Raw genomic sequence first — 23,904 nt, 5'->3', positions numbered from 1 at the left:
GAAAAAAGGTACACTGAAGAAAACAAGTCCCTAAAAAGTACAATTGGCAAACTGGAAAAAAAGTGCACTGAAGAAAACAAATCCCTTAAAAATACAATTGGCCAACTGAAGAAGGAAGTACAAAAACTAACAGAAGAAAACAATCTGTTAAAAACTAGAATTGGACAAATGGAAACTAATGACTCTATGAGAGAGCAAGAATCAGTCAAACAGAAACAAAAAAATGAAAAAATGGATGAAAACATAAAATACCTCATCGGTAAAACAACAGACCTGGAAAATCGATCCGGGAGAGACAATTTAAAAATCAATGGACTACCTGAAAATCATGATGAAAAAAAGAGCCTGGGCAGGAAATCATAAAGGAAAACTGCCCAGAAGTCCTAGAACCAGAAGGTAAAATAACCATAGAAAGAATACACCACTCACCACCCAAAAAGAGATCCCAAATTGACAACACCAAGGAATATGATAGCAAAATTCCAAAATTACCAGATGAAAGAGAAGGTGTTGCAAGTGGCCAGAAAGAAACAATTTAAATATCATGAAACCACAGTCAGGATTACACAGGACCTTGCAGCTTCTACATTAAAAGACCGCAGGGCATGGAACATGATATTCTGTAAGGCAAAGGAGCTTGGATTGTAGCCAAGGATCAACTACCCTGCAAAAATGAGCATGACTTTTCAAGGGAGAAGATGGATATTCAATGAAATAGGGGACTTCCAAACCATCCTCATAAAAAGACAAGAGCTCAACAAAAAATTTGATCTTCAAGTACAAGATTCAAGAAAGCATAAAAAGGTAAATGGGACAGAAAGATACAAAATGTTGCTAATAAGGGTGGACTGTTTACATCCCTACAAGGGAAGATGACACCTGCAACTCTTGAGAACTGTATTGTTATTACACCATGTTAAAGGAGTATACATAAAGGGGGTGGATATTAGTTAACTTTGATGTAATAATAAAAAAAAATCTAATCAAGTGGGGTAAATGGATCCAATTAAGTGGATTAGTCTGACCTTAGAAAATGTACTGAGAAAGGAGGAGGCAACAAGGGTAAATTACATTACAGGAAAAGACAGAATCAATCCTATTACAGCAGAGGGAAAGAAGGGAGGGGTGAGCATTGTTTGAACCTTGCTCTCATCAGATTTGACTCAAGAAGGGAATAACATCATCAGTTAGGTATGGAAACCTAACTTGCCCTATGGGCAGTAGGAGGGAAAAGGGGCAAGAAAAGGAGGGGGGATGGAAGGGAGGGAAGAAGCAATAAGGGCAAAGAGGAAGAAAAAGGAAGGGGATAATAGAAGGGAGGAGAGACTGAAGGAGGCGGTGGTCAAAAGCAAAGTACTGGTGGGGGGGAAGGGAGAGAGGAGAAAGAAAAGCATAAACAAGGGGAAAAAAAGGATGGAGAAAGACACAGATAGTAATCATAACTGTGAAAGCTGAATTGCTATCTTTTTTTCCCTCTCTTTTGTTGAGTTTTGTTTCCTCTTTCTGATGGTTCCTCCTATTGGTTTTAATTTTTAATTACAACTTCTTTAATGTGAAAATATGTTTAATAGGAATGTAAATGTATAGCCTATATCAGATTGTGCACCGTCTTGGGGAGTGTGGTGGGGAAGAAGGGGAGAAAAATTTTAAACTCAAAAGCATATGGAAGTGATAGTTGATAAATCAAAATAAATTAATAAAATTTAAAAAAAAAGAAAAAAAGGAAAACAAAGGACCAATGAATCCATGGGAAGTGATGAGACTTCTAATAGAAAAGGAGGAGTAGAGGTCCTAGGAAAGAGTCCTGAGAATACTCACAGCTGATAGGTAGGACCAGAATAAAGATCCAGCAAAGAAGATTGTGATGGAATGGTCAGAGAGGTAGGAAAAGAACCAGGAAAGAGCAGTGTCACAAAAACCTAGAGAGAAGAGAGTATTAAGGAGCAGAGGATGATTGACAGTATCAAGGGCTGCAGACAGGTCAAGGAGGCTAAGGATTGAGACAAGGCCATTAAATTTGGCAATTAAGAGATAACTGACCTATCAGACTCATGGATAGAAGAATTTATGAATAAACAAGAGATAGGAAACATTGTGAAGTGTAAAACAGATGATTTTGATTACATTAAATAGTTTTTATACAAATAAAACCAATGTAGCCAAGATTAGAAGGAAAGCAGAAAATTGGGGGTCAAATTTTATAGACAGGTTCTCAGATAAAAGTCTTATATCTTATATATATATAGAACTTTGTCAAATTTATAAGAATATGGGTCACTCCCCACATAAAAGGATATGAACAGGCAGTTTTTTGGTGATGAAATCAAAACCATGAATATGTATTATATGAAAATATGCTCTAAATCATTATTGCTTAGAGAAATGCAAACTAAAATATTATCTCACACCTATCAGATTGGCTAAAATGATAGAAGGGGAAAAAGACAAATGTTGGAGGGGATATGGAAAAAGCAGGACACTAACACACAATATTGGTGGAACTATGAACTGATCCAACTGTTTTGGAGAGCAATTTGGAATTAAGCCCAATGAGTTACAAACCTGTGTATAGCCTTTGGCCTAGCAATACCACTATTAGGTCTGTTTCCCAAGGTGATCAGGGAAAAAGGAAAAGAACCTATATGTTCTAAAATATTTATAGCAACTCTCTTTGTGGTGGCAAAGAACTAGAAATTTGAAGGGATGCCCATTAGTGGGGAATGGCTAAAAAAGTTGTGGTATGATTGTGATGGCATACTATTGTGCTGTAAGAAATGATGAGCAGGTTGATTTTAGAAAAACATGGAAAGACTTGCATGAAATAATGAAGACTGAAATGAGCAAAATCAAGAGAACACTGTATATAATAACAGCAATATCATTTGAAGAACTATAAACAACTAAGTTATTTTGAGTATAATAAATACTCAACTCATTTACAAAGGACCTATGAAGGAAGATACTATATACCTCCAGAGAAAGAACTGACAGATGTATAGTTTGGTATGTGTACACACACACACACACACACACACACACACACACACACACACACACATACACATATGAGTAATCAAAAGGTCGCTTTTTCTAGGGTGGGATGGGAGGGGAAAAAATAAAAATAAAAAGTGAACAGCAGAGAACAAAAGAAAACTCAGGAGGAAGCACAGAAAAGCAGGGTAGTTTTGAAAATGATGTGTAGTATTTTATTACATAGTTTTTCAAAAATTGTAAATAGTATGAAACAGAGATTTGTGGTTTCATACTGAATCCACTTATAGTGTTGTATTGTGTACATAGAAATGTTTTTTTCCTCTTTCTGTATTTAAGTTAAAATTAATTTTTAAAAAAAATGTCACTGGTAACTTTAGAGAAATGTTTCACTTCATGAAGTCAAAAGCAAGACTACAGAGAGCTAGGAAGAGAGTAGGAGGAAAGTGGAGGCACCTATGGCAGACAGCTTATTCAAGGATTGCACTGGCAAAAGGGAGGACAGAGATATAGGATGATAGCCACTGGAGATGGATGGAGGAAGTGAGAATTTTTTTTAACGATGGTGAAAAAATAAACACATTTGTAGACAACAGAGAAGTAGCCAGTTGACAGAGACAAACTGAAGATTAGAGAGATCTGGGGCAGAAGGGGAAATGTGTTGGAGAAGATGAGGTAGAATGGAATCATTAAAACGCTGCTGAGACAGGTGCTATTATTAACTCCATTTTATAGATGAAGAAACTGAGAATAAGAAAGCTTAAGTGACTTGCTTGTGTCACAGAGCTAGCAAAGGTCTGAAGCAGGATCCAAATTCAACCTTTTCTGACTCTTAAGTCTAACAATCTTTCCACTATGCCAACTCACTTCCTTTTAATGGATATAAATGTTATGGAATATTATTGCAGAAATGACAAATATGACAGATATAGAGCAACTAGGAAGACTTGCATAAACTGATACAGAGTGAAATTCACACAGTCGCCACCATATAAAAATATAGGGGAAAAGAACTTTCAACTGTACTTGTTTGTCATAAGTGCTTCTATGGGAGGAAGGAAAAGGTGAGCTACTGGTAGTGATAAAGATGTTAAAAAAAAAAGAGCAGAAAGAACATTTAAATATATGCAGAAAACTAAAAAGTTCAGAAGAGAAGAGAGAACAATTTTATCATCACTATGTTAAACTTAATATACTTTAAAAAAACCCTTTTTTGCTCTTTGTGCATAGAAGTATAAATGTTTATTGATAATTAAGTTCCTAATAAAATCAAATAATTAAAATGCAATTTCAAAAAACATACAAAACGTTCATAAAACTCAAATAGTTAAGTTAAAAATCAATAAAATTGTAAACACTTACTTTTAAAATTACTATTTGTTACTTAATTATATACATTTGTAACTGTTTACCTTTTAATATTAGTAGATCTAAACCGATAACTAGGAATGGGCACCTATATTTATAATAGTTGCTCCACTGGAGTGTTTTGTAAAAAACAGAAATAAACTATAAAATATGCTCTTTTAAAGCTATATCTTCACTTCTATGTATCAATGTTTTCTGCATGTGATGCCATATAAATATGAAATGATTTAGATTCTGGGATATTAAACCACTATAGTCCCTTTCAAAATATTGTAATACAAATTATTAATTTTTATATTTGAATCTAATACATGAGTTTTACACTTTTGCCTTTCCTAAGAATACAGGAATAGTATGTTTTTCCTTTCTCAAAGGTCTTCATACTTTAAAAAAAAATCCTCCTTTTAAGAAGAATCAGACTTGATTCTTAAGCACAATATTTTCCCAAAAGCTCTGCGTCACACACAAAGCAAAACTGTCTAAGTAAACTTTGCTCCTGAAAGAGCTACCTATAGGAGCAATAGTGGCAGATCTCTCTGAGTAGTAGTGGAAGACCGAATATCCTCTCCCCTCACCCATCCAACCTAATCTGCCCCTTTCCTACCCCACCTCCATCCCCTGGCCAAAAAAAAAAAAAAAGTCCTTCTGAATAAAGTCATATGGGAAGAGAATATATACAAGCCTACTTATTCGCATGCTGTCTTCCACTACAATGTAAAGTATAAGTGCCTTGAAAACAAAGACTATTTTTCCTCTTTCTTTGTATTCTTCTTGCTTAGTATAATGCCTGGCATGTTGAAGCACGTAATAAATGCTTACTGACTGACTAAAATTGATATCCTTTAATCAGAGTTCTATTCTTAGCAAGAATGAAGGCTGAACTGGATGGCAGCGCTCTGAAACTAAAGTCAGAAACCTGAATTTCATTTCTATTCTACTTTCTATCTCTATAAAAAGGATACTATATAGAATGAAAAAGTATTATTACTGGATTAAGTTTTAGGGAAAGCAAGGCTAATATACAATATGTGATAATAAAGTGAAACACTGGCAAATGAGTAGGAGTTAGTCTTGCCACTGGACTTCCATGACTCCGGAAGGGAGACTGAGGCTGACAACTGTGCAATTCTTCTTCAATTAAATCCAATTCATGCCCAAGTCAAGATATCACCCCATTATGTCACTGGTCCTCTTTGAAAATGAAGGATGAACAACAACAGCTGTGTGACCAGGGGCAAGCCACTTAACCTGACACAATTTCCTTCTCTGTATGATAGGGTTAATCATACTGTCAGAATTTACCCTATAGGTCTGTTGTGAAAATCAAACGAGACCATTTATACAGAATTTTTTACCCAGGAATCCATCTATACACTTAAAGTGGTCCTTTGCTTTTCTTTTCATATTCATGAAGTACAATCTGTCATAAATCTCAACACTGCTCTAAGTTTACTTACTTTTTTATGGATTTCCACTCTTCCCATCCCCTCTATGGAAGACTTTTCCTTATACTTCACAAATCCCGTCCCGCAAAAAAACACAAAACCAAAAAAACAACTGAAGCCACTCAACCAAGAGCTCCCTCTTTTCCCCACCTTCTCGTCTCATACTCTCTGACATTACCTCCCAGGAACTCTTCCTCATTCCAGTTTGATGATGAGGTGGTTCTTTTGTTTGTCAAGGTCAACCCCTCTACATTGACCTTTGATCCTATCCCTTCCTGTCATCTCTAGCATCATTCCTACACTCTCCAATCTTAAATCCTGTCTACTAGCTCCTTTCTCCCAGGCCACAAACATGCCGTTTTCCTTATCTCCATTGGATCCTACCATCCAGGAAAGCTATAATCCTATATATAATTCTCCTCCCCTTTATGGTCTACAATGAATACTACCACTTCCTCTTCTCCTCTCTCTTCTAAACCCTCTTCAGTTTGGCTTTCTACCTCATCAACCAACCAGAACTGCTTTCTTCAAAGTTATCAATGATCTCTTACTTGCCAAATCCAATGACCTCTTCTCAAGCCTCATTTTTTTTAAACCTCTGCATCACTTGTTAACTGCCTCCTCCTCTAATTCGGAGTTTTCAGGCTCTCTCTCTCTCTCTCTTGGTTTTCCTATCTGTCTAATGACATCTTCTCTGTCTCTTTTGCTGGATCTTCATCCACATCACATCTCTGAACTGAGGTCCCCTAAAGCTGTTAAGGATCCTCTTTTATCTACTTTCTCACTTGGTAATCTCATCAGCTTCCAATAGATCTAGCCTTAGTATCTCACCTGAGCTCCAGTTCTGAATCACCAACTTCCTGTTGGACATTTTCAACTGAATGTCCTCTCGGTATCTCAAACTCATCAAGTTCAAAACAGAATCCTTTATATTTTTTCTACACCCTTCCTTCTTCCAAACTTCCCTATTACTGTTGATCATATCCAGGTTCACAACTTTGGTGTCATCCTTGATTCTTTACTCTCATTCACCCCACCTATAAAATCAGTTGCCAAATCCTATTTTTTTCTTTTTCCACACCTCTCACACACATTCTCTTCTCTCCACTCATATAGCCACAATCTTAGTGAAGGCCCTTATCACCTCTTGCCTAAACTACTGCAGTAGCCTTCTAATTGGTCTCCCTGTCTCAAGTTTCTACCCACACTCCAATTCATCCTACACTCAACAGTCAAAGTGATTTTCCTATAGATCTGGTGATGAGCCTGGTCTTTGAATAATATATAGTACATTACCAAGCTAGCACTAGAAGCTTTTCCAGATTGATTAGGACCTCGCAGAGTTTGTGCTATATTTGCAGTCTTTGAGAATCCAGGATCACCTCTACTCCACTGAAAAGGAATCAATCAGATGACACTCTAGTGTAAAAAAATCTACTAGTTGAAAATTCTCAACTTTTCTGAGGTTGTGAGACCCATACTTCCTTGTTGTGCCATGAAACTGCATGTCCTTAGATTTGGTATACCAACTGAATAAATTTAAATAACAATAACTAGCACTTTAAGGTTTGACTAGAGAATTGAAGACTAAAGACGGTATTTTACCTGAGGATTAGGATGGGCAAGAGAATGACCTTACAGCACCTGAGCTCAAATCCTTAATCCTTATTCCATTCGGTAGCTTTTCAGCAATGAAGTTTGGTGTGTGCTTATTTTGAGTAGAGTTACAAAAGTTTGGCCGGAAGGATTTATATTATTATATTATCCCCATTTTACAGATGAAGAAACTGAGGCATCCAGAGGTTAAGTAACTTGCCCAGGTCACAAAGCCAGTGTCCGAGGCACAATTTGAATTCAGATCTTCCTGACTCCAGATCCATCTCTCTATCCACTGCAATACTTACTTAGCTCTAATATGAATAGCACTAGTATTTTCCCCACAAAATCAACTAAATTTTCTCAAAGAATCCTAATGTTAAAAAAAAAAAGAAAAAAAGAATTCTGATGTTGGTTGTAAAGAATAAACATCCCCTAAAAAGACCAAATTTTATATACAACTAGATCCTAATTAGTGAGAAAAATGAATCACAAAGTCATCCAGCCTTGAACTGAAAGATGAAGTAAATAAGCTTCTCACAAAAATTTTAGTTCATCCTATTTAGAGAATAAAGAAATTTGTTATGATCTGGAGATATTAGAGGTAGAAATGAAGCTTAAGTCCTTGAAACTGTATATAATGTAACAATAAAATTTCCGAAAAAACTGTTAATCCTAACCTAATTTATAAGAAAATATGCAAAGGAGCTGTGATTTTTAACAGTGGTAGAGACTCCATTTCCTCCATCAACAATTATCTGAGACACTTAATAGTTAAGTGACTTGCTCAGGGTCATGTTGCTAACTGACAAAAGAGGAATCTGAACCAAGATCTTATTGATTCCAAACTAATGTTTTCCCCATCCCAGAATAAAATAATGTTAATAAATGAAGACTATACATTCCATCAATGTGCAAAGGCTGCATCTATAAAGCCAATCCATACACACAAATTGAAACTAGAGCGGTTTGTGACAAAATGAAAAAAAAAACCCTTTCATTTATGTAGTGTTCCAAGGCTTACAAAGTTTTTTTTTCTAGTTCCAGAAGTTTTCATTCAACAAATATTTATTAAGCATGCTCTAAAAGAAAAATGTTGCAGAAGACACAAGTATAAAGAGAAGGCCCTTGCTTTCTGTGAGTTTATAATTTAAAAGACAAGATACGTGTACAAAGATAACCACAACATGAAAGAGAATATAACTGATTAGGAGAAGCACAAAGCACAATGCCTTAAAGCAAGGAGAAATCCTTCCTGCCAAACTTTTGTAACCACTCAAAAGAAGCACACACCAAACTTTATTGCTGAAAAGCTACCGAATGGATGCTGCGGAAACGAGATAAGGATTTGTGCTTGGGTCCTGTAAGGTCATTGCCTTGCCCATCCTAATCCTCAAGTAAAATACTTTGGTATTTAGTCTTCAATTCTCTAGTCGTTCCAAAACCAATCACTGATAGGTTTAACTACATCTCCAGCTAAACTAATGTTCCATTTCTCTAAGGCAACCTCATTACCAACAAGTCTCTATGGGACGTATATCTTCATTTAATAAGATAGGGAAAGTTTCTTCATACAAGGTAATACAAACTCAGGATGGCAGCATCATTTTCCCTAGGCATTTCTTCTTTCTTCTCCTCTCTCTCCCTCTTCTCCCAGCCTCCCCCCTCCCCCCAGCATGCCAGTATTTTTGCACAAAGTTCACCAAGTTAAAGGCGTTCCTTACTTGGCAGACCACCGCTAACACTTGCACATCAGCCGTTTAAGCCCGCCGTCCAGTCGGACCTGCTACCTACCCCCGAAGCCGAAGGCTGGTCCCCAAAGGGGACAACGCGCGGCTGAGGGGGAAGACAGAGAGAAAGTCCGCAGGTGAAGCAGAAGGAAACCGCAGCCGCGGTGGCGGCGGGCAGAAAGGCTGCGAGGTGGCAAAGAGAAGGCCGGAGCCTCCGGAGGAGAGGGCAAGAGAAGCTCCCCAGGACCAGCGGGGTGGAAAGGAAGGGGAGGGCGCGAGGGGCAGCTCCGGGCGGCGATGGAGGCAAAGCGGAGGGGAGGCAGGCCTGGCGGAGGGGAGGCAGGCCTGACGGCGGGAAAACCAGGGGTCGGGGCGCTCCCCCGGCCAGGGGTCCCATTGAGCCCCGAGGCCCCTCCCCGAGACGAGAGGTCCCCGGGAGGCTTCGGTCGGCGCCGGACGCCTCTCCGGCCCTCTCGGCCGCTACCCCTCGTCACAGTACCGGGCAGGGCCCGGCTTCGCTCGCCCCAGCGCCCCGCTTTCGCTTGAATGCTCTCAGGCCACCACCCCCGGATCCCTCTCGGGCCCCGCCAGGCTCTGCCAGCCGGTGCAACAGCTCTGTTTCTCCTCACCTCTCCGCAGCCGTCACCGCCACCGCCACTACGGCGAGATCAGCTGATTCACGAGCGCTGGGGGCGGGGCCTCGAGGGGAAGGGGCGGGGCTGGACAGAGCACGAACCATTCAGTGGGGAGGGCCGAAGTGTAATAGGAGGGAGGGAGGGATAAGAGCCTGTTAACGGAGCCACGCTTGGGTCAAACTTAGCAAATAGGCGTTACGTTTGGTCCCGCCCATTCTTCTCTTCTTGCTTTGGTTGGCTGGCGCGGGAAGAGCGAGAGGAAAGGCAGCCACTGAAGGGGAGCTGTTGAAACGGTGACATGTGGGTGTCGTCATTAGCATCCTGACGCCTTCTCTGCTTCCCATGGTAACAGGTGCCTGGACTTAGGGAAAAGGTCGGGAGAGAGCCTTGTGCTTGGCCGTATTTGTCTGGTTCTGGTTTAAAAGGACAAGCCTGGTGGGTGTATCATTGTCATCAAACTTGTGGAGACAACATTTACCTGCCCCGTGGTCCCCTGCACGCCTACACCTTCTTGCACACCTGGTGTCACAGCCACGCACATCTGATGACAGTGTGTGTCATATCCTGAGCACGCAGAACCTCCAGCCAGCACACACTCAGTACTCCAGCCAACACGCATTAAAGTTCTGTTAGTTGAAGGCTCTGTACTATCGATCAACCAACAAGTATTTATTACGCGCCTAATATGATGACAATACATTCCGATGTATGTGAGTGGCATAGCTTGAGCATGCAGAACATCCCGGCCAGCATACGCACAGTACTGGGAGGGGATGAATTCAGTTCAACTGCCATGTGGTAATGCTCTATCAATCAACAATATTTATTATGGGCCTGCTATGGTCTAGGTGCAGTGCCGTGCTCTGAGTGATCTTCCTAACAGGGTTATTGTGAGGATAAAATGAGACAATGTGTTTATAAAGTGTTTTACACACATTTACAAATGTCTATTATTACTTTCTGCCCATAGACATAGAGCAGCTAGCTAAAGGGGGGAATGTAGCCCTAAATATATAATAAGCATTTGATAAATTATTGTTATTGTTATATTGCTAGATGAATAATGTGTCAATTTTTTTATGCTGAAAGAGTTCCATACTTAGCACAGAGCAGTAATTATGGCTTATGTTCAGGTAATGCTTTACATGCTTTTTCTTATTTGATCCCCATAACAACCCTTTGAAGTAGTCAAGGAAGGCCTTAATTATCCTTTTTTTCACAGACGAGTCATACTGAGGTTAAGTAGCTTGTCCAGTGTAATATAGAAGGTAATTAGAGGACAGGCTTCTGAACTCAGATATTCTGACTTCAGATCCACTCTACTTTTCATTATACCACTCCACCTTCATAAATATTAGTACATAAATTTGTTTACTAGTAGCCCTTCAATGTCGATCAAATGAAATAGCAAAAGTCTGTTTCTTTAAATGTAGAAAGTGTCCTCAGAGTCCTATTTTGTAGTTCTTTAAAGACATTTTTTATCAGTTATGAAAGCATAGGAAGAACAGTAAGGTTATCACTTTCTGGCAGCCCAATAACTAACTGTAGAGGCAAGCCAGATTTGTGAATAGAGGGAACATAAAAAGAAGGGTTAGGCCATTGGAGTCCTGCTTCCTTTTGATATTGATTTAAACCAATATTCTGAATCCTATTCACTGCCAACTCAAACTCCTACAAGAGTAGCTGCAACTACTTCAGCTACTGTTGTAGCCTTCACATCATGTATGGGTCCAGATGGATAGATTAGAAAAATTCTGAAACAGGCCAGCAAGGGTAGCTATGTCCAGATTTTGCAGAAGTCTTAAGTACTGGAGCGACTGTGTAATATTTGTGTTAGAAATACAAAGATGAAAGTGAAATAGACCCTGTCCTCAAAGAGCTTCCATTTTAATGGGGGTGATGACATACATACATAAAAGTATACACATAGTATATACAAATAAATATATGGTAATAATGGAAGGAGGTACAAAGTAAACTCCTGTGTGACCTTGGGCAAGTCATACAGGAGAGCTATAGTTTAGCCCTATTCTCCTGAGCTTTAGTTCTTTATTACCTTGTTGTTATTTAGTTGTTTCTGACTTTTTAAGACCCCATTTGGAGTTTTCTTGGCAAAGATACTAGAGTGGATTGCCATTTCTTTCTCCAGCTCATTTTACAGATGAGGAAACTGAGGCAAACAGGGTTAAGTGACTTGCCCAGGGTCACACAGGTAGTAAGTGTCTAGGGCCGTATTTGAACTCACAAAGGTGTATCTTCCTGACTTCAGGTCAGGCACTCTATCCACAGCACCACCTAATTGACTAGCATCTGTTAGATGTTTCGAGACAGATATCCTGAAGGCAGCTCATATTAAAAATGTCACTTGAAAAAAAAGTACGCACAGAAAAAAAGACAGGTAATTGGGCCATGAGCTCAGCTGGAAGATGCCAGTTTACTGATGCCAGTAAACCAACCAAGGGAACTGGCCTTTGGGGTTGAATCTCTGAGGTTGTCTGTGAGCACTTTATGAAAACACATACCCCAAACCTTTGGACCGGCATTCCCTAAACTGAACTTTATACTATGAAACATCTGATTGGAGGGAGAACAAGAGAGCCAGGTGAGACTTAGGGCCAAAGTGTTGCTATGAGGATCTGATTACTTAGAAGGGTTTCCTTCTATGTCGGTAATCCTCTGATTTGGGCTGTACTGTAAACGGCTTGAGATCTTAGGCATGGATCATGGCCACCATGTGGACAATGAAGACTTTGTATCGTAAAGTAAAAAACAGCCATGTTATTGATGACAGTTTCCTTATTTTCTGCCATGTACCTGAGGTTGTTACTACCTCTTCACAAAGGCAGAGATGGCATGATCATCACATAGGTACATGACAGGAAGCTGTTAAACCTAGCCAGAATTAGGATCCAATAGGATGCTGACAGGCTGGAACAATGGGCTGAACTCAAAAGAGGCCACCCTGAGTCAAAAAATCAACTTCTCAAGTAGAGGATAAGGGGCACATGGTTATGTAGTAATTCATCCATTTAAAACAACAATAACACATAACCTTGGAGGCTTTATTAACTAAATCCCATTAACTCAAAGTCCATTGTGAGCTAACAGTGCTGTCAAAAAAAAGTGGGATCCTAAGTTACGTTACTAGAAGTGTAGTGTTTAGAACGAGGAAGATGAATGCTGTGCTGTACTAACCAGACCCACATCTGAAATACTGGGTTTGGTTTTGGCATCACATTTTAAGAGGGGTGTTAATGAGCCAGATCATGTCCAGACCAGAATAACTAGGGTGGTTGGAACAAACAAAACACTTGGAACTATGCCATATAGGAAGGTTTTAAGGGACTTGAGATAATTAGGGAAAGGGGGAGTGAATAAGCATTTATGTAATACCTACTATGTGCTAAAAGCTTTACAAATATTATCTCCTTTGATCCTCACAGCAATCTTTTGAGGTAGGTGTCATTATTATGCCCATTTTGTAATTGAGGAAACTGAGGCAAACAGAAGTTAAGGGACTTACCCAGGCTCATGCAGCTAGTAAATGTCTGAGGCTAGATTTGAACTCAGGTCTTTGTGGTTCTAGGTCCAGCACTCTGTCCACTGTGCCACCTAGTTGCCTAGACTATTTATCCAGCACTAAGCAGGGAGGCTTATTTATCCAAGGTCACATGGCTAGTGAGTGGGAGAATCATGACTTGAATCCAAGTCTTCTGGCTTCATATCTAATACTTTTTCTATTACACCATCTTTTCAGAAAGCTCATACATCCTCCTTCTAGCCATACTCCAGCAGCAGCTAGTTCTTTTTTGTTTGTCATATTAAAATCAATTTTACAAATTAAAAAATTAAAATTAAATTCAAATGGCCCATATGCTGGCTTCCTTCATAGGTCCCAGAACCACATGCTGACATCACATCAGGATTACAGGAGAATGATCTTTCTCAAGCACTAATATCTGAAGCACACAATAAATAAATTTTACTGACATATTTTGTTTTTAATATCACCTAATTGCCTCCTGTTCTTTCCCCTTACCTCTCTCAGAGAGCCATTCACTGTAAAAATTTTTGAAAAAAGAAAAAAATCAGTAAAACTAATATGTCAAAAAATGATATAAGCAACCCAAGTCATTATTTTGTGAACTATTTAGTTGTTTGTTTTTTTTCAGTTGCATCCAACCCTTTGTGACCAGAAGTCTTTGTGACTTCACAATGGACCTTGGTCCATGAGGTTTTCTTGACAAAGATACTGGAGTAGTTTGCCTTTTCCTTTCCCACTGGCAGAGGTTAAGTGACTTGCCCAAGGTCACACAGGAAGCTTCTGAGTCTGGATTTCAACTCAGGTCTTCCTTACTCCAAGCCCAGCACTCTATCCACTGTACCACCTAGCTGCCTTTTTGTGAATTATAGCTTAGTATTAATAAAAATGTTATCCCTTTACCATTCCAAACCTTGCTCAGTAGGTCATTATCATCCATGAGAACTAAAACTAGGGTGGGGCAACAGGAATGGGGGAAGAGTTCTTCCCCAAGATTCTAATATGCCATCCCCGAGTCATGTCACTTTCTTCTGTTCCCATCCCATGTGGCATGACCCTGCTGCCTTGTCCAGCACCCCCTGGATTCCATTGCAATGATGCCCCTCTCTTAGTTCCAGTCTTCCCCTGCTGCCATATCCTGGACTTACTGCCTTCTCTTCCCCTTCAAAGGTTAGAGAATCAAGGGTTAGGGGTTATAGGTCATGACCCTGGGGTACAAGTCAGACTGTGGGTGATGGGCCTCCCCTTCTCCCAGTGTTACTGTATCTGATTAGATCAGCATCATGCTGCCAGGCCTAGGACAGTGCACTCTTTTATCACGACAAGTGCTCCAGGTCATTGATGATATTGAGACACCCCAGCTGAGGTGGAGTCTTGAGGTCTTAGCATATCCCAGGTGATCTGAGCCTCACATCAGGCCTGATAGTGGCAAGAAAGCCATCCTAGGATTTCAGTTTCACTTCCCCATGGGGCAGTGTCGTAGGGTCTCCAGCCTAGGAGAGATCTTGTTTCCCTAGCTCTATGGTCTCTCCTCAGTTCAGTCCCCCACCCTAACTGAATTAGGTTCCAGAACTCCTAATTATGGTTCTGTTACACAAGCTTCCTTGTCTGCTCTGATTCAGATTATTCTCTAATGCAACACTTGTTCACTAAAATGTTAACTATTTCCCTCTTGTCCTATGCATGAAAGGCAATGGGGATGCCAAGGACATAGGGAAGCTCTTCAGGAATCCAAGTCAATCCAGCAAGTGTGGAACATGTGTTCAGCACTATTCTCAGGAATTTGTACATTATATAAGGTTACATTAGAGTATTCAGTTTTAGAATTGTGGTGAAGGCTAAAGCTGTCTCGGGCATATGCAGTGTTCTTATCAAAGGATTAGTGGCCATGGTCACTTGGATCACTTTCAAGGCTCTCTACCAGTCTCCACACCCTTAAAATAGCCCAGCCACCTGATATTTAGTAAGGTAGCAGCTGAGCTTCTCCTTCTCCTTCTCTTCCTCTTTCTCCTCCTTCTCCTTCTTCTCCTTCTTCTCCTTCTTTCTCCTCCTCTCCTCTTCCTCCTTCTTTTTCCCTGCTAAGCATGCATAGTCGAGACCATTTTGGAAATTAAAAACTCGGAACAAGACTAGTGGGTGTGGCTTGGGTTCTCAAGCCTGGGGCAATTGGTGAGGTAGATACTTGGTCATAAACTGATAGGCTACTCAACTTGTAAGGGACTATAGAAGTCATTGACCATGGTCCAACCCATCAAGAAGATCCAACCTCTACATATCCTTTTAAACATTGATTTTTGCCATCCAAGATATTCAATAACAAATAAATTCAACAGCAACTAATTAAATACTATATGTAAAACACATTGATGGAAAGAGTAACCACATGAAATGAAACAGGCCTTGCTTGCCATCATAGAGCTTGCATTCTTTTAAGGACATATGATACATCCTTAAATAATGATAATATAAAATAATGCATGATTAATATCAGCTATCTTTGTTCAGCTTTGTGCTATCTGCAAATTTGATAAGTATTCATATCTTATATGTATACTTATAACATATTCTTATATGTGTGCTTATAATATATTCATGCAAGGTGTTGATAAAAATGTTAAGTAGAACAGGGCCAAAGACATATACAACCCTGAAAGATACTCTGTTATAGATCTTCCCCAGGTTGACAATGGAGGTAAATTATGGGAAGGCAATGTGATAGAGACCACACTGAAGGGATGAGGGATAGGGAGACAAAGAGATACGTCTCAAGAATGAGAAAGTAAGGGATAACAAAAATATAATGATGGTAGGAAATAACAGGGCAGATAGTAGAATTGACTGATGAAAAACTCAATGAGAGAGGAAGTCATAAGATATATAATGGAACAGGGTCCAAGGCTAGTAATAAATGAAAACTGTACAACTGGACACACAGTGTCTTTTTCTTATTATGTAGGTCAGTCAAAGGGTGATGGAATAATACATGGTAGACATAAATAGGCACATCACTAGAAATTACTTATACGCCAGAAGTGGCAGAAAGGACAAAACCCAAGAGAGCAAAGGGACAGGAAATTAGGTGGGCCAGTCATGTAATCCCATAACAGTAAATAGTAAAGGATAACAGATGGAAGCTCCCCATGATGCACCAATAGCTAGATAATGTTAAAAGACATTTAAGGGAGGTCTCCAGCATGTTAGATGGACTCTCTTTGGAGGATCAGTAGAAGGACACAATTCTCATGGAATGAGAAGGTATGGGTAGGTTTTGATCTAAATCACTGGAAAGAGCTTCCTTGAAACACTGAACAGGATATCATGTAGCCCATGTAGTCTAACAGATGTTTTTGAACTTTGACTTCTCCCATCCCCCACCTGACTTAGGAGCAGCACTCAGGCCTTCAATTTTTCAGTATATTTTCTTATTATGTCAATTTTTATCAATCTGAAAGATATGAGGTGGGGCATCAGAGTTGTTTCACGTTTTCCTAATTATTAGTGAGTTAGAGTATTTTTTAAAAATGGCAGTTGATAGCTTGAATTTCTTCCTCTAAAAACTCCCTGTTCATATCCTTCAACCATTTATCTTTTGGGGAATGCCTTGTAGTGTTATAAATTTGATCCAGTTCTCCATGTTTCTTAGAAATGAGACCTTTATCAAAGAAACTTGCTACAAAGATTTTCCCCCTGTTATCTGCTTCTCTTCTAATTTTAACTCTATTGGTTTTATTTGTACAAAAACCTAAAATATTTTATAATCAAAATGATCAGTTTTACCTTCTGTAATCCTCTCTAGAGCTTATTTGGTCAAGAAATCTTTCTCCTATCCATAGATCTAACATGTCTAATTTCTTTCTTGCTTTTCTAATTTGTTGATGGCACCACCCTTTATGTCTTAATCTTGTACCCATTTAAAGCTTATCTTGGCACATAGTGTGACATGTTGATCTATACCTAGTCCGTAATATCTGTTTTCCCAACAGTTTTTGTTGAATAGTGAGTTTTTTACCCCAAGAGCTGGGATCTTTGGGTTTATCAAACATTAGTTTACTGTGTTCATTTGCTTCTGAGTATTGTATACTCCACCAATCAAACTCTCCATTTTTTTTTATCAGTGCTAAATTATTTTGATGATTACTGCTTTGAAATATAGTTTGAGACCTGGTACTCCTTTCCCATTTTTCTGTCATTTCCCTTGAGATTCTTGACTGTTCCTACAGATGAGATTTGTTATTCTTTTTTCTAGCTCTATAAAGTAATCCTTTGATAGCTTGACTGGTATGAAACTGAATAAGTAAATTAACCTTTTTATATTGACTCTACTTACCCATCAACAATTAATATTTCTCTACTCATGTAGACCTATTTTTATTTGTGTAAAGAATGTCATATAGGGCAGCTAGATGGCACAGTGGATAGAGCACTGGCCCTGAAGTCAGGAGGTACTGGGTTCAAATCCAGCCTCAGACCAAACACTTGACACTTACTAGCTGTGTGACCCTGAGCAAGTCATTTAACCCCAATTACCTAAAAACAAACAAAAAAAGAGGGTCATATAGTCTCATATGTGTGTCTTGGCAAGTAGATTCCCAAGTATTTTATATTGTCAATAGTTACTTTAAGTGGTATTTTTGTTTTCATCTCTTCCTGCTGGATTGTGTTGGGAATACACAATAGCAATAGAACAAGAAAAAGAGATTGAGAGAATAAGCGTAAAGACAAAGAAGAAACAAAACTATTCCTTTTTGCAAATGGTATGATGATTTACTTAGGGAAGCACAATCAGCTAAACAAAACCTGATTGAAATATAGTATACTATATATAAGATAACATTATGGATAATATATTATATAGCAACTATATTATGATATTAATAATTAGTAATAAATGTCATGACAATATATTTCACATAGTATAATACTATATATAATATATTATATATACACACTTTTTTATTCCCATTCAGTAATCTACAGAGGTCTATCACAGCTTATTTTTCTAAAATTGTGTTTATATCCTAACTTGTTCTTGTTTATTTTTATTAGCTTTTTCTAGATCTAAAAGGTGTAAATTAAAGATCCCCACTATCAAAGTTTTGCTATTCATTTCTCCCTATACCTCATTTAACTTTTTCTTTAAGTATTTAGATGCTATGCTATTTGGTGCTTATGTATTTAGTACTGGTATTAATTCACTGTCTATGGTACATTTTAGCAAAATGAAGTTTCCCTATTTATCTCTTTTTGCTGTTGCCTTGTCTGAGATAACGATTGCTATCCTTGCCTTTTTCACTTCAGCTGAAATGTAATAGATTTACTCCTGTCCCTTTTTCATGTGTGTGAATCTTTTGTGTTTCAAATGTGTTTCTTGTAAATCATATACTGTTGGATTTTGCTTTCTAATCTGTTCTGCTATTTTCTTTTGTTTATGGGTGAGTTCTTCCTGGTGGCATTCATAGTAATGATTATTAATTGTGTGTTTACCTCCATCCTTTTCTCTTATATTTTTTCTTCTAAGGGATACCTTGTTTTATTGTCCTTCACTTTACTGTGCTTCACAGATAATTGAGTTTTTTACAAATTGAAGGTTTGTGGCAACCTCGCATCCAGCAAGTCTATCGGTGCCATTTTTCCAACAGCATGTGCTTACGTTGCATCTCTGTGTCACATTTTGATAATTATTGCAATATTTCAACATTTTTCATTATTATTGTATCTGTCATGGTGATCTGTGATCAGTGATCTTTGGGGTTCCACAAACCAGGCCCACATGAGACGTCAAACTTAATTGACAAATGTGTGTATTTTGACTGCTCTACAACCGATTGTTCTGTCTCTCTCCCTCTCATCTGGCCTCCCTATTTTCTGACATACAACGATATTAAAATTAGACTAATTAATAACACTACAACGTCCTCTAAGTGATCAAGTGATCAAGAGAGACCAAGTCAATCAATGTGGCAAACGTCACTGTTGTCTTATTTTAAGAAATCACCAGTCACCCCAACCTTCAGCAATCACCACCCTGGTCAGCCAGCACCCTCCACCAGCAAAAAGATTGTGTCTCACTGAAGGCTCAGATAATGGTTAGCACTTTTTAGCAATACAGTATTTTTAATGAAGGTATGTACTTTTTTAGACATAATACATATATTTTATGTAATAGCACACTTAATAGACTACAGTATAGTGTAAACATAACTTTTATATACATTGGGAAAACAAAAAATTCATGTGACTCACTTTGCTTTATTGTGGTGGTGTGGAACCTAACCTGCAATGTTTCCGAGGTGTGCCTTTGTTCATTTTCCACTCCCTCTTTATAGAGAAGAAAGAAGGACTGTGCTCGGCATCAGTGCTCTGGATTTGGAACATTCTGCTTTTCCTCTGCTGCTCATCCTTTACTTTTTCTTTTCTTTACCCTGCACCCAGTCACAGGTTCTTATACTTTCTTTTCCTTTAAACCCCCTTTCCAGAGCCATTCTCCTTAGTTAGAATTTGTCTTGCTTAAGACCTAATATCTTCTCTAATCTAACCCCTCTCATATTCCCCCATTTCCTTTTCCTCTTGCTTCCCTTTTGAATCTAATCATGTGTATATATTCTTCCCTCCTTTGACCATTCAGGTAAGAACGAGGTTCAAGTTATGTCTACTCCCTCATCCCTTCCTTCTTATCTGTATGGTCTTCCATTTGTATATCCCAATTATGTGAGATGATTTTCCCTACTCTTCAACTCCCGCCTCCCAGCATATTCCTTTCACCCACCTTTTCATTCTTTTTTTTTTTAAAGATACTTAAAACATAGCAAAACCACTCCCAGGCTTTTTTGTCTCATTATATTCTGTGTTCCCTGATGAAACTGGAATTCTGAGAATATATATGTATATATATATAAAATCTAACGTTAGAATGTAAAAAGTTTATGCTTGTTTAATCTCTTAGGATTCTTCACATATGTTTACCTTTTTATGTTTCTCTTATATTTGTATTTCAAAGTTTCTCCATAGCTCTTGTCTTTGCATGAGGATTGTTTGGAAGTCCTCTATTTCATTAAATGCCTTTCTTTCCCCCCTCTCTACTATTCGACTCAGTTTTTCTGAGTTATTTTTGATTGTTAGCCTAGATCTGTGAAGTTTAGATTCAGTCCAAGGGTCGCATTTGCAGACCCTGGCCTAGGTTTTTTACCTTCTGAAACACTGTATTCCAAGTTTTTTACTCATTTATAGTGGTGGTTGCTAAATCATGTGTGATTCTAACTGTGGCTCTCTGTACTTGAATTTTTTTTTTCTGGTTGTTCACAATATTTTTAGTTTGATGAGGAAGCCATGGATAGTATTCCCAAGAGTTTTCATTTTGGCTAATGGGTTCTCTTGATTTCCACCTTACCTTCTAGTTTTAAGAAATCTGGGAAGTTTTCTTTATGATTTCTTGAAATGTGATGACTATGACTGCACATGTGCAATTTATATCAAATTGCTTGCCTTCTCAAGGAGGGGGGGTAGGGGTGGGGAAGGAGGTAGGGACATAATTTAGAACTCAGAATTTTAAAAAATAGATGTTAAAATTGTTTTTACATGTAATTAGGAAAAAACAAAATATAAAATTTTTTTTAAAAAGGAAGAAATGTAATGACTCCATTCTTTTTCTTGGTCATGACTTTCACGTAGGCCAAAGATTCTTAAACTTTTCCTCCTTAATGTTTTTTACAGGTCAGTTGTATTTTCCTAAGAGATATTTTACATTTTCTTTTGTTTTTTAATCTTTTAACTTTGTTTTAACATTTATTGTTATCTTATGTAGCATTGCTTCTGTTTGGTCTACTCTAATTTTAAGAGAGATTGTTTCTGGGGTAAAGTTTTGTACTTATTCTAAGCTTTCAGTTCTCTTTCCAGTTCTTTATTCCATAGTTCTCATTTCTTTTCCAATTTTTTCTCTCTAGTGCTGTCATTTAATTTAAAAAAATTATTGTAAGCCCATTTTAAAAAACTTTTCCTAAAAAAAAAAACCAACCCCAAACTTTTACTTTAGCTCTTCTAGGAATTCTAGTTGAACTCGTATGTCATCTGTGTTTTTCTTTGAGGCTTTGTTTATAAATGTTTTGGAGTCATTCTCTTCTTCTGGGATTGTGTGTTGGACATTCCCATCCCCTTAATAGCTCTTTATGGGGGGGTTCTTTTTGTTTGTTCATTCCTACTACCTACTTACTGATTTTGGACACAATGTTAGGGCTAGGCTCTGCACATTTCTGGAAGGAATTTCTGGGCTCCGCTTATGTCCTCTTGGGGTCCTTCCACTGTTTTCTTGTAGTATTGTTATGTTATTATAGGATCTTGAGGTGTTTTGTGACAGTTTTTTGGCATAAGGGAATCCTTCCTGGGAGGACATTGTTTCCCTATTGACCCTTGATTTCTAAAGACCTTGTGCAGGGATCCAGCTTATATTTAAGGAAAGGCTCATGGGCCAGTCAGAGATGTGGGAGAAACAAACCCTTTAATGAGTTTGAATGTCGTGAACAACATGTAATAACCTTGGGGAACAGTTCATTGGAAAGTTTTATTGGCCATTGATAGGGAAGAGTGGGAGAAGGGGAGAGGGAGAAAGGGAGATAAAGGAGACCTGAAACAGGACTCAGACATACAGACTAACAGAAATAAAACTCACATAAAGGTGGTGCTGCATTGAGTGAAGAGACACAGGTCCATTCATCTGGGAAAGTTTGTTCCTGTGGGACCTGCGTGTTCCCAGGGAGGGGAGATATGTTTCTAGGGAGGAGAGAAGTGTTCCCAAGGAGTGGAGATGTGCTCCACAGTGTCCTTCTGAGAGTGGGATACGTAATCTTTGATTCTGGTAGTCACTTGGAGCTGGTTGATTTGCATGTCAAGGATTTTTGACCTGCACTCAGGTGGAGGGAGGAAAGGCAAACTGGTGGTTGCCAAGATATTATTTTTGGCCGCACAGCTCCATTAACCTTAAAAATAATGCTTCACGTGGTGAGCCTTTGGCTAGATTCTGTGCCTACCTGGGCTGGGAAAATGACTCACTGTGACTTTTTCTTAAATTTCCTGATCAGAACTGGAATGTTTTCTAGATTTTTATGAAGGAGTTGTGATAGAGAGCCAGGCTTACTTCTTCCTGGTATTCTGTCATCTTGTCTCTGCCCCTTTACACCCACTGGTTACATTTGGGAAAGTATGACATTTTCACACAGCAAACATAAAACCAGCCTCAATCTCATAGCTAAGCATACCTAGGTTTAAGTTCTTTCTTTAACACATACTGGCTATGTGACCTTTGGTAGGTCACTTAACTTCTCAATGCTCTAGGCCAGAGGTATAAGACATAGAGCAATATAATTGGGAGATATTTAACAAAATCAATAAAAATACAATCAATTGTGTTAATAGGTGGTTTTCTAAGTCAGTATGCTTCCCACATGTATCCTTATGCATGGATGAGTGGCCCTGTTTCTATTTGAGCCTGACATCACAGGTCGAAGCAACTCTCTAAGACTATAAGTTGCAGAGAAGGCACAACCTGCATTTACAGAAGGAGTTTCCTCACCTGGGAGTTCCCTATGCCAATTAAATCACAGGTCCAGAAACTTTGTTTCTGCCTATACCTTGGACAAAGGCAGTAGTGGGATATAGGTGCAGTGGTGGGATCTGTGGGTCAAAGGACATTAACAATTTAGTCACTTTTCTTGGATATTTCCAAATTAATTTCCAGAATGTTTTGATTAATTAACAGTTCCATCACTAATATCTAGTGTACCTTTCCATAAACTCTTCTACATTTTTTGCTGCTGTTTTCTGTTACCTTTTCCAATTTGTTGTTTTATTTTCATATGGTCATTGATAGATTACAATTTCTTCTGAAAATTCTGTATATGTTTTCACCACTTATCTACTTGGGGAAGGATGTACACAGTAGGAGCTTAATAAATATTTGTTGATTGAAAAACCAGACCAAAATAATGGTTAAATATCTTGGCTTCAGTCTCACAGAAAGGCAATCAAAGATAATACTGGAAACAAAACCCAGGCATTCAGCAGCCGCAGTGTCTCTTCTGCCTTGTTTAGAATTCCTGGTTCATGAGGTCTGTAACTCTAAATAGGTTCATTGAAGCTTTGATTATATTGCTATTTTTCTTCAGGGCTTGAAGTTTGTGTAGGTAAGGATTAATGGAATACAATTCTTCTTAGGATCCTTAGGAATGCTGAGACCATCAAATATTTTCATCAAAATTAAAAATATATGCCATAGCTAACTTATTTTGAAAGCCCTAGTTTTCCAGGCATTCAAAGAGAATTTTTATTCTCTGCATTTTCCATGACCCAACTTCGAAAGTGGCAATGGCACTTTATATGCTCAGTGGTCTAATCAAGTCAACAGGCATTTATTAAGCACCTACTATGTGCTGAGAGTTGGTCTAGTCTTTTTCCTGATTAAACTAGACTGCATTTTTAATCCCATCTTAGTAAAAGGTATGTGGAAGGTGAAGGGGGCAAGAAAAACCTGCATTTATGTAAAAAGATGCTTAAATTGTAAAAAAAAGAAAGTGACTCCCAGCTGTCATTGACAGAAGGGAGATCTTTAA

At 38.5% G+C, this 23,904-nt stretch overlaps 1 protein-coding gene across 1 annotated transcript in view; it reads right to left on the bottom strand.

Moving 5' to 3' along the window:
• Positions 1-9,814, bottom strand: part of ALS2 (alsin Rho guanine nucleotide exchange factor ALS2) — a 90,726-nt gene extending 80,912 nt beyond the window's left edge. Inside the window, 1 exon segment of the mRNA XM_078147559.1 lies at positions 9,760-9,814. The gene's annotated coding sequence lies outside the window, so the exon portion shown is untranslated.
• Positions 9,815-23,904: the final 14,090 nt, after the last annotated feature.

This window comes from Phascolarctos cinereus, unplaced genomic scaffold, assembly GCF_003287225.1.
Source record: "Phascolarctos cinereus isolate Bilbo 61053 unplaced genomic scaffold, phaCin_HiC Scaffold_7;HRSCAF=346, whole genome shotgun sequence".
Taxonomy (NCBI): domain Eukaryota; kingdom Metazoa; phylum Chordata; class Mammalia; order Diprotodontia; family Phascolarctidae; genus Phascolarctos; species Phascolarctos cinereus.
Note: the sequence above shows the minus strand (reverse complement) of the source record. Positions and strands in the feature narration are given on the sequence as shown.